Raw genomic sequence first — 12632 nt, 5'->3', positions numbered from 1 at the left:
GACGGGTTCCCAAACAAAATTATTTATAAATAATTTGATCATAACATTATTATTCCACCCGTCACATTCCATATTATATTTGTAACATCACAAACTTAAAGTTCTCAAAATTATGCCACCAAATGACATTCAATAACAAAACATTGTTCTTAAACAAACATCATAAAACAACAACCAACATAGCAAAGCACAAACAACCTTAGTTACGCTCCATACCCGGTGGAATCCTTAGACGAGCACCATCATATCCATCCATTGAACTAAACGTACTGATCGGAACTACCTCGGAGCAAGAAGTCTCGTTGAGTGTTTCTATCTTCTTGAGTTTGTCCCTATATTTCTGAACCATAAATAACAATTGTTAAAACTATCCATTTGTATCAAAACACACATAAAATATGGAGTGTGATTAGAACCTGGAGATGGCTTGCAACGTTTAATCGAGTGAGCCCGGGAACATTCATCAGCTCCATAATCTTTGTAGGGACATAATCTTTGTAGGGACCATGTCTATAGTAACACACAAATAAGTTCAAATATAGTGAGATTGCAAGTGAGACGGTGATGACCGACATGTAGGGGTGTGAATTTATAGCACACGCGAACCTAATACGAATTTCGTGGATTTAGGTTTGGTGTAAACGGGTTTGACTCATATATTTTTAATTTTAATTTTTAATAATGTATTTTATGTCATAAATTAAACTTGTTGGGTTTTTTATGCAAAAATTTAAGACTTAAAAAATGACATAAGTTCTTTAATTAAAATGTTATTATTGAATACACATTTGCATTTTTGTCTGTAAGATAATAATTTTGAAGTATAAATATGCGATACAAAAATTCGGGTTAAACGAGTTGTGTTTGTGTCAACCTGTGAATTTCTATGTTATATTTGGGTTCACGTGACCAATTTTAACACCCTACTGAGAGGTTGGATAACAAAACAAACGAGTTCAGGTTGAGATTGCAAGTGAGACGGTGATGACCGACATGTAGGGGTGTGAATTTATAACACACGCGAACCTAATACGAATTTCGTGGATTTAGGTTTGGTGTAAACGGGTTTGACTCATATATTTTTTATTTTTTATTTTTTAATAATTTGTTTTATCATAATTAAACTTGTTGGGTGTTTTATGCCAAAATTTAAGGCTTAAAAAAATGAAATAAAGTTATTTGCATTTTTGGCTGTAAAATTATAAATTTGAAGTATAAATATGCGATAAAAAAATTCGGGTTAAACGGGTCGTGTTTGTGTCAACCCGTGAATATCTATGTCGTATTCATGTTCATATGACCCGTTTTAACACCCTAATGAGAGGTTGGATACCGGAACAAACGAGTTCAGGTTGAAACAAGTCATTTTAGTGTTAGTCAAAATATGTGTATTAGGTTTGATTGAACAAAAATGAAAAACCATTTAACATATTAAATATTGAAAAGCGAAAACAGATGTAACTCGTTTGAGATAAAATATAACAAAAATAGACTCATAAGAAGTTCATACCTTCGCTTCCAAGTTGATTCACAGCATCCAGAAATTTTTTGTGAAGTTCACGAGTCCAAACCAACCGATGCTTAAAACCTTGGACCTTATGTTGCTTGCCTTCAACCGAAGCACCATTTGAGCTTCCACAATGCTCTTTTTCTACCATGGACTTACTTGAATTCGGCTCACTTTTTACTAGATTAGAACACAACATTTTTACGTGAGCAACATGTTTTTGTAACAAGTTTGCATCATCCACCTGGTTTGGTTTTAGCAAGCGAGCACGCGGACTCTTTGTTGCATGCTCCATCAACACTTTAGTGTCGCCTTCTGCTGCTGACATGACTGATAACCAAACCGATATAAGTAACATTACCATTGTTTTCACGTACCATATTTCAATTTTTTAAATTGTTTTCCCTTTTAAATCTCGTTTTATGATTCATTTATTACTCGAAACTCTTTTATTTATTAAAGTTTTGATAATTTTATTTAAATTGCAAATTCACACCAAAAAAATAAATAAATTATGTTCATCTTTTGTTTTGTATTAATTATGTATGTAACGATTACGGTGATGACGATGATGTAACGATTTTAATTTTTGTATTATTAATGAAGTCATCTGGTTATGTGTGATTCGCCTAGGGTGTTACAGAACATGTAAGGCGACCAGTTCCATGTCTTGTTCGTTTATAAAAACATTGATTGAAACTATGAATATTTCTTTAGCATATATAAAGAAATTAAACGACTTACCAAGTACCGGTAGTTTGGTTTTGCGTTGAATGATCTCAATGAACTTGGCTCCATCCATATCATCACTAATCACCATATCAAACTTGATCTCACCATTTCGGATGAACTTTAGAGCTTCCGCCGGTTTCTTGCAGAGTGTAACTGCATAAAACAAAAACACATTCAAATTAATAATCGTAATGTATGAAAATGTTTAGGGATAACCAAAGAACCTTGATAATGGTGACGATGAAGCATGCTCGATATTCGAACAAGCGTGTTGATGTCACTGTGTACCACCAGAATAGTGATAACAAAGGGAATGAAAGATACTTCAAATGATGGATTCATGATGACGATTGATCAAAGGGGGCTGAAGTTTGATTGACAGAACTATGAAATGGTCATCAAACTTATATACTAAACAATGATATATTAGAAATTAATTCAAAGATATCACTTTTGTAATATATTGCATAAGATTTACATAACCATATTATTTGTTGTAAAATTCTTATAGGGAAATTATGGTTTATTTACTTTGCAAAAACTCATTTTTAAAAGAAATAATTTACTACTTTCAAAATTTTTGTATTATTCTTGAATTTTTTAAAAAATATATAAAAAAATTAATCTCAACTGTGTTTTTTTAGTAGAGTCGTGATGAGAAACTATGAAGGACATGATGGTGTGTGTCAAGATTGAGTTTATATTTTTGTTATTTTATTTATAAAAAGTATTAGTAAATACGTAAATGCTGATATATTTTTAAACTTGTTAAATTGGAAATATAAATGTAAAAACAAATATATAATCTTCACCTTAATGAAACAATTTATCAATAAATATATAAATTTTAATAAATAAACAAATGTTTATTATTTTTCAAAAGCTTTATAATATTAAAACGGGTCAATAACCTAGTTTATAATATCGAAACAAACGAACGTAATAGTTCTATTAAAAAACAAATAATTTATTGTACAAATAAGTGTTAGTTATAAAAAACAAATGTAACGTATGAGAGTAATGTGAAAAAAATTGAAAAGATACACGTTAAAGATGATTGATAGGCTGTGAATTGAATTTATCAGTAAATGAACATGAAGTTTTAAATATATTAAAAAACAAATAATTTATTATACCAATAAGTTAGTTATAAAAAACAAATGTAACGTATGAGAGTAATGTGAAAAAAAATGGAAAGATACACGTGAGCGATGATTTATAGGTTGGGAATTGAATTATCAGTAAATGAATAGGAGGTTTGTTTGACAAGTCATGAAAGCTGAAATAGTCATTAAACTTAAAGCACTAAACACAAGCTATTAAATTATAAGATTCGATTTAGGATATGTGTAGTGGGCGAGAAATGGAGGGCGAGGAGGGCGATTTTGGCTTGACCCCCCCCCCCCCCGAAAAATGGGGCGATATGAGTGGGGGATGAGTTTTAGTCGCTTGGTTTTGGTTTAATATTATTATGTATGTGATATATATATGTGTATATATATATAGGATGATATATATGTGTGATATATATATAGGGCTACAACACCATTACACCCCTAAAACAAAAACCTCATCCTTTGTTGACGGGGGGATATGGCGCAAGTCGCCCCATTTTGTAACCACTCCACTACACATAGCCTAATATGTTGAAAAAGATTTATCTGGCCCGTTATTTTTCTTGAATTTTATTGGGATTTGCATTGTGTTTTATTAATAAATATTTTATATTTTTCATGAACTTTTATTTGGATTTGCACTATGTTTTAACCCCCAACTATTTCACAAGAAACCGAATAAATGGCACAAGAGGGCAATGTCGTTATTATGCACGATGTAGTCAGTTCACAAGAAACCGAATACATGGCACAAGTCACAATTTCAAATCACGACCCTCTTGGCCGCCTCGATTATTGGCTGTTAAGTTGGGATTGGACACGCGATGAATTCATTTACTCCATGAAGGGTGCTTACCCGTCGGTTGTCGACACAAACGAGTGCATATTTGGCCGACAAGGCGAGTTTTATTAAGAACTTGATTTTTCAAAGGCTTTGAATTACGAACGAAGGTCGACTATTGTTGACCTTCCGCTCGACAAGACAAATGACACACAGTTGGGATTGGTCCTGTTCTGTTGTAGGAACGGGACCCTGTTACCACCATCGACGGACCCTAGCAAGTCCGTCTCGGCTTTCACAATGCAAGTTTTCAAGATGCCACCAGACCTAAATCGCACTCAACTCATCCCACCTCAAAATTAGAGAATCAATGGGACTATGAACCCTAGTTACTAATGTGGGCCACCTTTACGGGGTACCCCGACTCGATTACCGAATCCAAGCGGGCTTACTGCCGGCTCAACAGCAGTTGCTAATTGGCAAGTGGTTTGCAATATAACACGGACAACATCGGATACCCCAAAATGTTGTGTCTCGAAACAAATGGGCGTAACCATCTTGTGGCCGAAACAAATGGGCGTAACCATTAGTATCAAGACACACATAAAAAATGGAGTGTGATTAGAACCTGTAGATGGCTCGCAATGTTTTCTCTAGTGAGCCCGGGAACATTCATCAACTCCTTAATCCTTCTAGGGACTGCATCTATAGTAACACACAAACAAGTTCAAATATAGTGAGATTGTAAGTGATACGGTGATGACCAACATGTAGGGGTGCGAATTTATAACACAAATGAACCTAATACGAATTTCGTGGATTTAGGTTTAGCGTAAGCGAGTTCAGGTCAACCTGATGGGTTTACGGGTTGATTGTTGGACCCATATATTTTTTATTTTATTTTTTAATAGCATGTTTTATGCCATAAATTAAACTTGTTGGGTGTTTTATGTCAAAATTTAAAGCTTAAAAAGAAAATTGACATAAAATTTTTTAATTAAAATATTATTGTTGAATACACATTTGCATTTTTGGTTGTAAGGTTATAAGTTTGAAGTATTATACGTGATTAAAAAAATTCGGGTTAAATGGGTTGTGTTGGTGTTAACTCATGAATATCTATGCTGTATTCGGGTCTATATGACCCGTTTTAGCACCCCTACTGAGAGGTTGGATAACAAAACAAACGAGTCCATGTTGAAACAAGTCTTTTTAGTGCTAGTCAAAATGTGTGTATTAGGTTTGATTGAAAAAAACCATTTAACAGATCTAATACTGAAAAACGAAAACAGACGTAACCCGTTTGTGATAAAATATAACAATAATAGTCTCATAAAAAGTTCATACCTTTGCTTCCAAGTTCTTTCACAGCATCCACAATTTTTTTGTGAAGTTCACGAGTCCATCGCAACCGATGCTTAAAACCTTGGACCTTATGTTGCTCGCCTTCAATCGAAGCTTCATTTGATCTTCCACAACGCTCTTTTTCTACCTTGGACTTACTTGGATTCGGCTCACTTTTTACTAGAAGTTCGGAACACAACATTTTTACGCGATCAACATGTTGTTGTAACAAGTTTGCATCATCCACCTGGTTTGGTTTTAGTAAGCGAGCACGCGGACTCTTTGTTACATGCTCCATCAACACTTTAGTGTCGCCTTCTGCTGCTGACATGACTGATAACCGAACCGATGTAAGTAACATTGAAACCATTGTTTTCACGGACCATGTTTCAATTTTTTAAATTGTTTTCCCTTTTAAATTTCGTTTTATGATCCATATATTACTCGAAACTTTTTTATTTATTCAAGTCTTGATAGTTTTATTAAAATTGTAAATTCACACAAAAATAAATAAATAAATGTAGTTCATCTTTTTATTTTGTATTAAATATGTATGTATAATTTTTATTTTTTATATTTTTTACAAAGTCATTTGGTTAAGTGGGATTCGCCTAGAGTGTTACAGAACATGTAAGGCCACCGGTTCCATGTCCTGTTCGTTTATAAAAACATTGATTGAAACTATGAATATTTCGTTAGCATATATAAAGAAATTAAACGACTTACCAACGACCGGTAGATTGGTTTAGTGTTGAACAATCTGAATGAACTTGAGTCCAGCCATATCGTCATGTGAGAAATTGACTTCTGATATCACCATAACTTGATCTCACCATCTCGGATTATCTTTAATGCTTCAGTTGGTCTCTTGCATAGTGTAACTGCATAAATCAAAAACACATTCAAATTAATAATCGTAATGCATCTAAATGTTTAAGGATAATAAAAAGAACCTTGATAATGGTGACGTTGAAGCATGTTCGATATCTGAACAAGCATGTTGATGTCGTGATATACCACCAGAATAGTGATAACAATGGGAATGAAAGATACTTCAGATGATGGATTCATAATGATTGATCAGGGTGGCTGAAGTTTGGTTGACAGAACTAAGAAATGGTCATCAAACATATATACTAATTAACAAGGATATGTTAGATATAAATTCAAAGATATCACTTTTGTAATATATGGCATAAGATTTACATGATCATATTATTTGTTGTAAAAACTCATTTTTGGAAGAAATAATCTATTTACTTTCATAAATTTTGTATTATTCTTGATTTAAAAAGGAATTATTTAAAATTAATTTGAAAAGTGTTTTTTTTAGTAGAAAGATATGAAGGGCATGATGGTGTGTGACAAGGTTGAGTTTAGATTTTTGTTCTTTTATTTATAAAAATTATTATATTTTTAACTTATTAATTTGGAAATGTAAATGTAAAATCATGTATATAATCATCACCTATAAAAAACAATTTATCAATAAATATATATTCTTAATTTAAATAATTTAAATGTTAGTATTTTTTTTAATAAATAAACAAATGTTAATGCTTACAAGGTCCTCATGCCCAAGATTTTCTGACCGTTATCCCGATTGATGGCTTGGGCCAAAGCATGTCTGCGGTCGAGTATAGGGCCATTCTTAAGTACCGTTTGAAGGTCACAATGTACCCAGAAGACGAAACATGTCCGATATGCCGTAAGGCTTGCATGGATAAATTCGGAGAGCATGCGGTTCATTGCAAGGAGATGCCTGGGTTCAAATACCGACATGATTGGGTGCGGGACGTTCTTTGGGACATCTTAAGGCGAGCTGGGATATCAGCTAAAAAGGAAGCCCCCGTAAACTTCCTTACAGACCCCACGGAAGGGAGATCCACTCTACGACCGGCAGATTTGCTCGTCTTTGGTTGGGCCGGGGGAAAACACGCTTGTGTTGACCTCACAGGGGTATCTCCTTTAACTGGTTTGAGGGATAATGGGTTTGTAGCTGGGCAAGCAATGAAAAGGGCTGAAACGAAGAAGGTGGAGAAACATGCTAAAGCCTGTGAAGAGAACCAACATGTTTTTGTCCCTCTGGCTTTTGATACCTTTGGCTCCTTGGCACCGGAAGCTATCCGTTTCCTAACCAGGGTCCAACGGGTTGTGCATAGCAATGTGTCGACTCCAAAGGGGCAGGGGTATGTCTTTAGCAGGTTAGGGTTTGCAATTCAGAAAGGGGTGGCGGCGCAGCTTGTTGCCCGCCTACCTGCTATGTTGATGTAATATCTATGTTTCTACCATGATTTATAATATTAAAATTTTAACTTGTATAATAAGTTAAATTAATTTTATAACATTGTTAGTGAAAAATTATAATATTGAATCAAACGAACTTAATAATTGATATTAAAAAACAAACAATTTATTATACAAATAAGTTAGTTATAAAAAAACAAACGTAACGTATGAGAGTAATGTGAAAAAAAAATGAAAAGATACACGTGAAAGATGAATGATTGGTTGGGAATTGAATTTACCAGTAAAGAAGTTTGTTTGACAAGTTTTATATGTATTAAAAAACAAATAATTTATTATACAAATAAGTTAGTTAATTATAAAAAAAACAAATATAACGTATGAGAGTAATGTGAATAAAATGGAAAGATAAACGTGAGAGATGATTGATAGGTTCGGAATTGAATTTATCAGTAAATGAACAGGAAGTCTGTGTAACAAGTCTTAAAAGCTGAAATAATCATTAAACTTAAAGCATTAAACCAATTAAACCAATGTTGCAAAAGTCGCTAGGCGGTTCCTAGGCGGCCGACCCTCTTGGAGGGAGTACTCGGAGTACTCGGGGAGTACTCGGACATGGTAAATATAAAGAAAATTAATATTTGGTTATTATATATATGTCAAATATCTTAAGTTTACTAATATTTATAACAAAATAGGTGAATATCAATATAAATAAAAGAAATACATTTTTAAATATAAAATATTCTAAAAATTACTAACCATTAATTAAAAAAAATGATATTTGTTCTTTAATATTATTGAAATAACAATTATGTTTTATTTTTTTGAGTCAAAATCGGTCCATGTTCCCCGATAAGATGTGATTCTGACTGATGTTGACCACATTTGACCGATTTTAGTAACTAGGCAGATTTACTGAAACTCGCCTCGGTGACATACCTTGTAGCGAGTACTCGGTCTTGTAATCCTACTTTTACAACATTGCATTAAACACAACCTATTAAATTATAAGGCTATGCGTAGTGGAGGGGCTACAAATTGGGGCGTTTTGCGCCGTGTGGCGCCCAGTCAGCAATGGGTGAGAATTTGTTTTTAGAGTGTAATGGTGTAGGGGCTACAAACAGTAATATAATATATATATATATATATATATGTATATATAACAATATAACACACACACATATCCATGCATGCCGGCCCCACCACCTGAAATTCGCCTCTTCTTCCAGGCGACGAGAAGAACTCACCCCGTCTCTTTTCGCCCAAAAATCGCCCGGGGGTGGTGTTCGCGCCCCTTCGCGCCCAAAATCACCTAAATTGTAGCCCCATTACATATAAGATTCAATCTGTAATGTTGAAAATACTATTGGTTGATAAGAGTTGTTTTAAGCCTAATTTACAACTAGAAAAATCACTATATACTAAGCCTAAGGTGTCATGGGCTTAATTTGAGGGTTTTTTATATTCCGTTTTAAAAGTTTCTGAAATTAGTAAATTTATACTTATTTATATTTTTGTTAAAATATTAAATTATAAGTTACAAATGTAAATGTACTTTATATATTATTTAAAATTTTTATAAAACATATAACACTATATTTATAAATACTCTTATGTTATTACTTTAAAAGTAAATAAGTTTAATAAATATATACATGTTATGTGTTTTAAAATTTTTAAGCATTTGAACATTTACAAAATTGAAAGTTTAAATGTTATACTAAAAACACTATTAGACTACTGAAATTTTAATTAATTAATCTTAATCATTCAATATAAAAAGAAAAAATTTGTTATCTAAATAAGTTAGAAAAATAAATGTAAAAGATAATGAACGTGAATGGAAAGATTTACGTTATAGCTAACATATGAGCTGAAAATTAATTAATTTTTAGGAGAAAGAACACGGAACTTTGTTTGATGAACTTCGAATAACCATTAACCTTTAAAAATTTCAGATAGACATACTAATTTTAAGATCCAATTTGTTATATATAGAAAATGATTTGTCTAGTCACATTGTATGTCATAAATTTTTTTAGAAAAAAAAGAGGAAAAATTTACTCACCTTGGAGCAACTCTTTTTATTATAGTTATTATTATTAGTGATATTAAAACTATTAATTAATCAATCATTAGTTTTTTTAGGTTCGTTTACTTGTTAAATGATATTTACTACAGTAAACTCTAAATAATCAATAAATAAAAAACTTTTAGTTTCGTCCATCACTAAATCATTCACAATAGACGTCGCTATAAGGCTAAGGGTAATGGGCCTTGGTTGAGCCCCAAGTCATCCAATACATTTACGACACGTAGGCGCTGACGTGGCTCGTGACCAAGTCCCCGGATCAAGCCCCATAGGGTGTAGTGGGCTTAATTGATCCACCCTCAAAAATAATTGTTAATTTATTTAAATCCTTGCTTAAACCTCGTTCAAGCTCCACGGTCCCGTCCACGGGGCTCATCCGCGCCCTTGCTCACTTGAGAGGTGTAGTGATGTTTGCGAGCCACCTCACCCGCCACCTGGACCGCGCCCCTCCCTTCACCCCCCCCCCCCCCCCCTTACCCACAGACCACAACCTAAAACCACAAACAAATGATGTGTTAGACATCTATTTTCGGCGTTGTCCAAAGTCATATGTAGATGACTCGTATGCGGTGAATAACATTGAATGACAGAATGGTGTGGACAGGGTTAAGTTTTTTATTTTTTATTTTTGTCTCGTTCTAAATGTTAATTTTTTTTTGTTATATTCATAAACTAATTAAATTGTAAGTGATAAATACAAGAACATTTAGATATCTAACTTTTTTTATAAGTCAAATTATCAATGAATATGTAAATACATTATATTTTTTTAACTCAAATTTAAATAAGTTTAATAATCATAAAATAATTGCATTTAAAAAAAACTTTTGTAATATTAAAACATGTATACTTCCAAACCTTTAATGTTTTTTTTGGAACGACCAACTAAGTAACGTCAGGTACTTTGTACGCGGCCTCCATTGGCTAAAGGTAACCCGAGCCGGCCTCGAGTCCGGACGGACGGAGCCCCTAGCGGCAGTGGCGGACCCAGGATTTTTTGACAACGGGGTCCCGTTATTTTCGGCGTTCAAATTTTTGGGTCGGTCGTTGTTTGGGTCGGGTCGGGTCGGGTCGGGTCGAGTCGAGTGGAGAAACATAATAGAAAACAATATCATTATAATAAAACACACACAATACGATGTCATTCGAAACGATAAGAGAAAACATTACAATCATGATATGAACAAGTTACATGCTTCCATCTGCAAAATCAAAGCTTTGCCATTACGAAATAGAAAGTAAATAAATACGGGCTCCAAATATTTCTTTTGCTACTAATTTAACATGACTAAACCCATTTTAGATATTTACCGCATTTCTCACAAAATTCCTCATACTCGTAAATAGCTAGACCATCTAAGTTATGCTTAATTAACTTATTATGTTACAACTCTATTCAACAAGAGTCTAGTGGTCAAAGCCAGTTTCGACCTAAACAAAATTAAAATTTTGAAAAAAGAATCGTTTTGACCCGAGCCAAATTGAAACACTCTTAAATGAACCGTTTTTGCACGATCTAAACCGTGCTACTCTCCTCAAACCCTAACTCCATAGCATGGCTCTTCTCTAAATCTATAATATATATATGTGTATATATATATATATAACAATACCCCATCTTCAAACCCTTTCCCCATTCTTTTCAATGATTATTGCATAACTAACCTTAAAATTAAGTTTTTGACATAACAAAGTCGTAATCTAACAATAATATACAACATACAGTTACTAATCTAAGTAAATAATTGCATAAAATCAATCAATTGGATATCTTTATTTTATGGAGTAAGTGTTTAAAATTACCTGAAAGTTGTGGCAAAATCAGAAATCAATGAAGACAGAGGAGCGCCAAAGGGATGGATGGTGGCTGAGAAGGGCGGCGGCGGCAGGTGGTGGGTTGGTGGCGGTCTTGCGGAGGCTTGAGCAGTGTTGAGGAGTTGAGGTTGAGCAACAACGTTCAGATCTGTTCTGGTTGATGTTATAAACTTAAAAAACCCTAATTATTATATTGACTATTTGACTAAAAAAGAAAATAGAAAAAACGGATTGTGGATGAGACTTGAACCTGGGACATTCCACACCCAAAACAAGGATCTTTCCCAGCAGAGCAGATCTGTAACATTGTTATGGGGTCCAAGTGATAATTTATATGGGGTCCTTCAAAAATTTTCTATATCGCTTCTAAATAAATTTTAAAAAACATTGGTGTCCCGGGACCCCGACGGCTACTATGTAGGTCCGCCCCTGCCTAGCGGTCTTGGGCACTTCGTCCACCTTTATGCCACCCCATACCCTTAGCCTAACTCTACCTGGTATTGAGGGATTCGTGTAAAGTCATTGCCTTTTGTTTTAGTTTCAGTACCACCGTAACGAAAACCGACCAACTGCCATTATTGTTTTAGTTCTGGTATCATAAGAAAACCGACTTAATTCACGTTGACTTATCGTCTCAACGCTCGAGACCGATAACGCTTGAGTTTTACCACCATCCAGATTTTACAACCTGTCTGGCGCAGCGCGCCGGGTAAATTCCTACTTTAAAAATAAATAGTAAACGACCATTTACACTGTCTTACAAGTTAAACAAGTTAAGCTCGAGCTTAGGCGAGATCTGGCACAGTATAAGGCCACTTATCAAAATTAACAAAGTCGTCGTGGTCGTTATAAACAGAATATTAAAATTACACGGGAATCCCTCAAGTTTTAAGAATCCTAACTAACTGTAAATATCAGCTGTTAAATTAATCGTCATGCGGAATTCAATCAACGACGCTGATGATTCGTTCGAGGTTCGAGTTTTAAATCGTCTTA

The sequence above is a fragment of the Bidens hawaiensis genome, unplaced genomic scaffold, assembly GCF_021521415.1.
Source record: "Bidens hawaiensis isolate Kalapana, Puna unplaced genomic scaffold, B.hawaiensis_p1.1 tig00022316_1, whole genome shotgun sequence".
NCBI classification, from domain to species: domain Eukaryota; kingdom Viridiplantae; phylum Streptophyta; class Magnoliopsida; order Asterales; family Asteraceae; genus Bidens; species Bidens hawaiensis.
Note: the sequence above shows the minus strand (reverse complement) of the source record.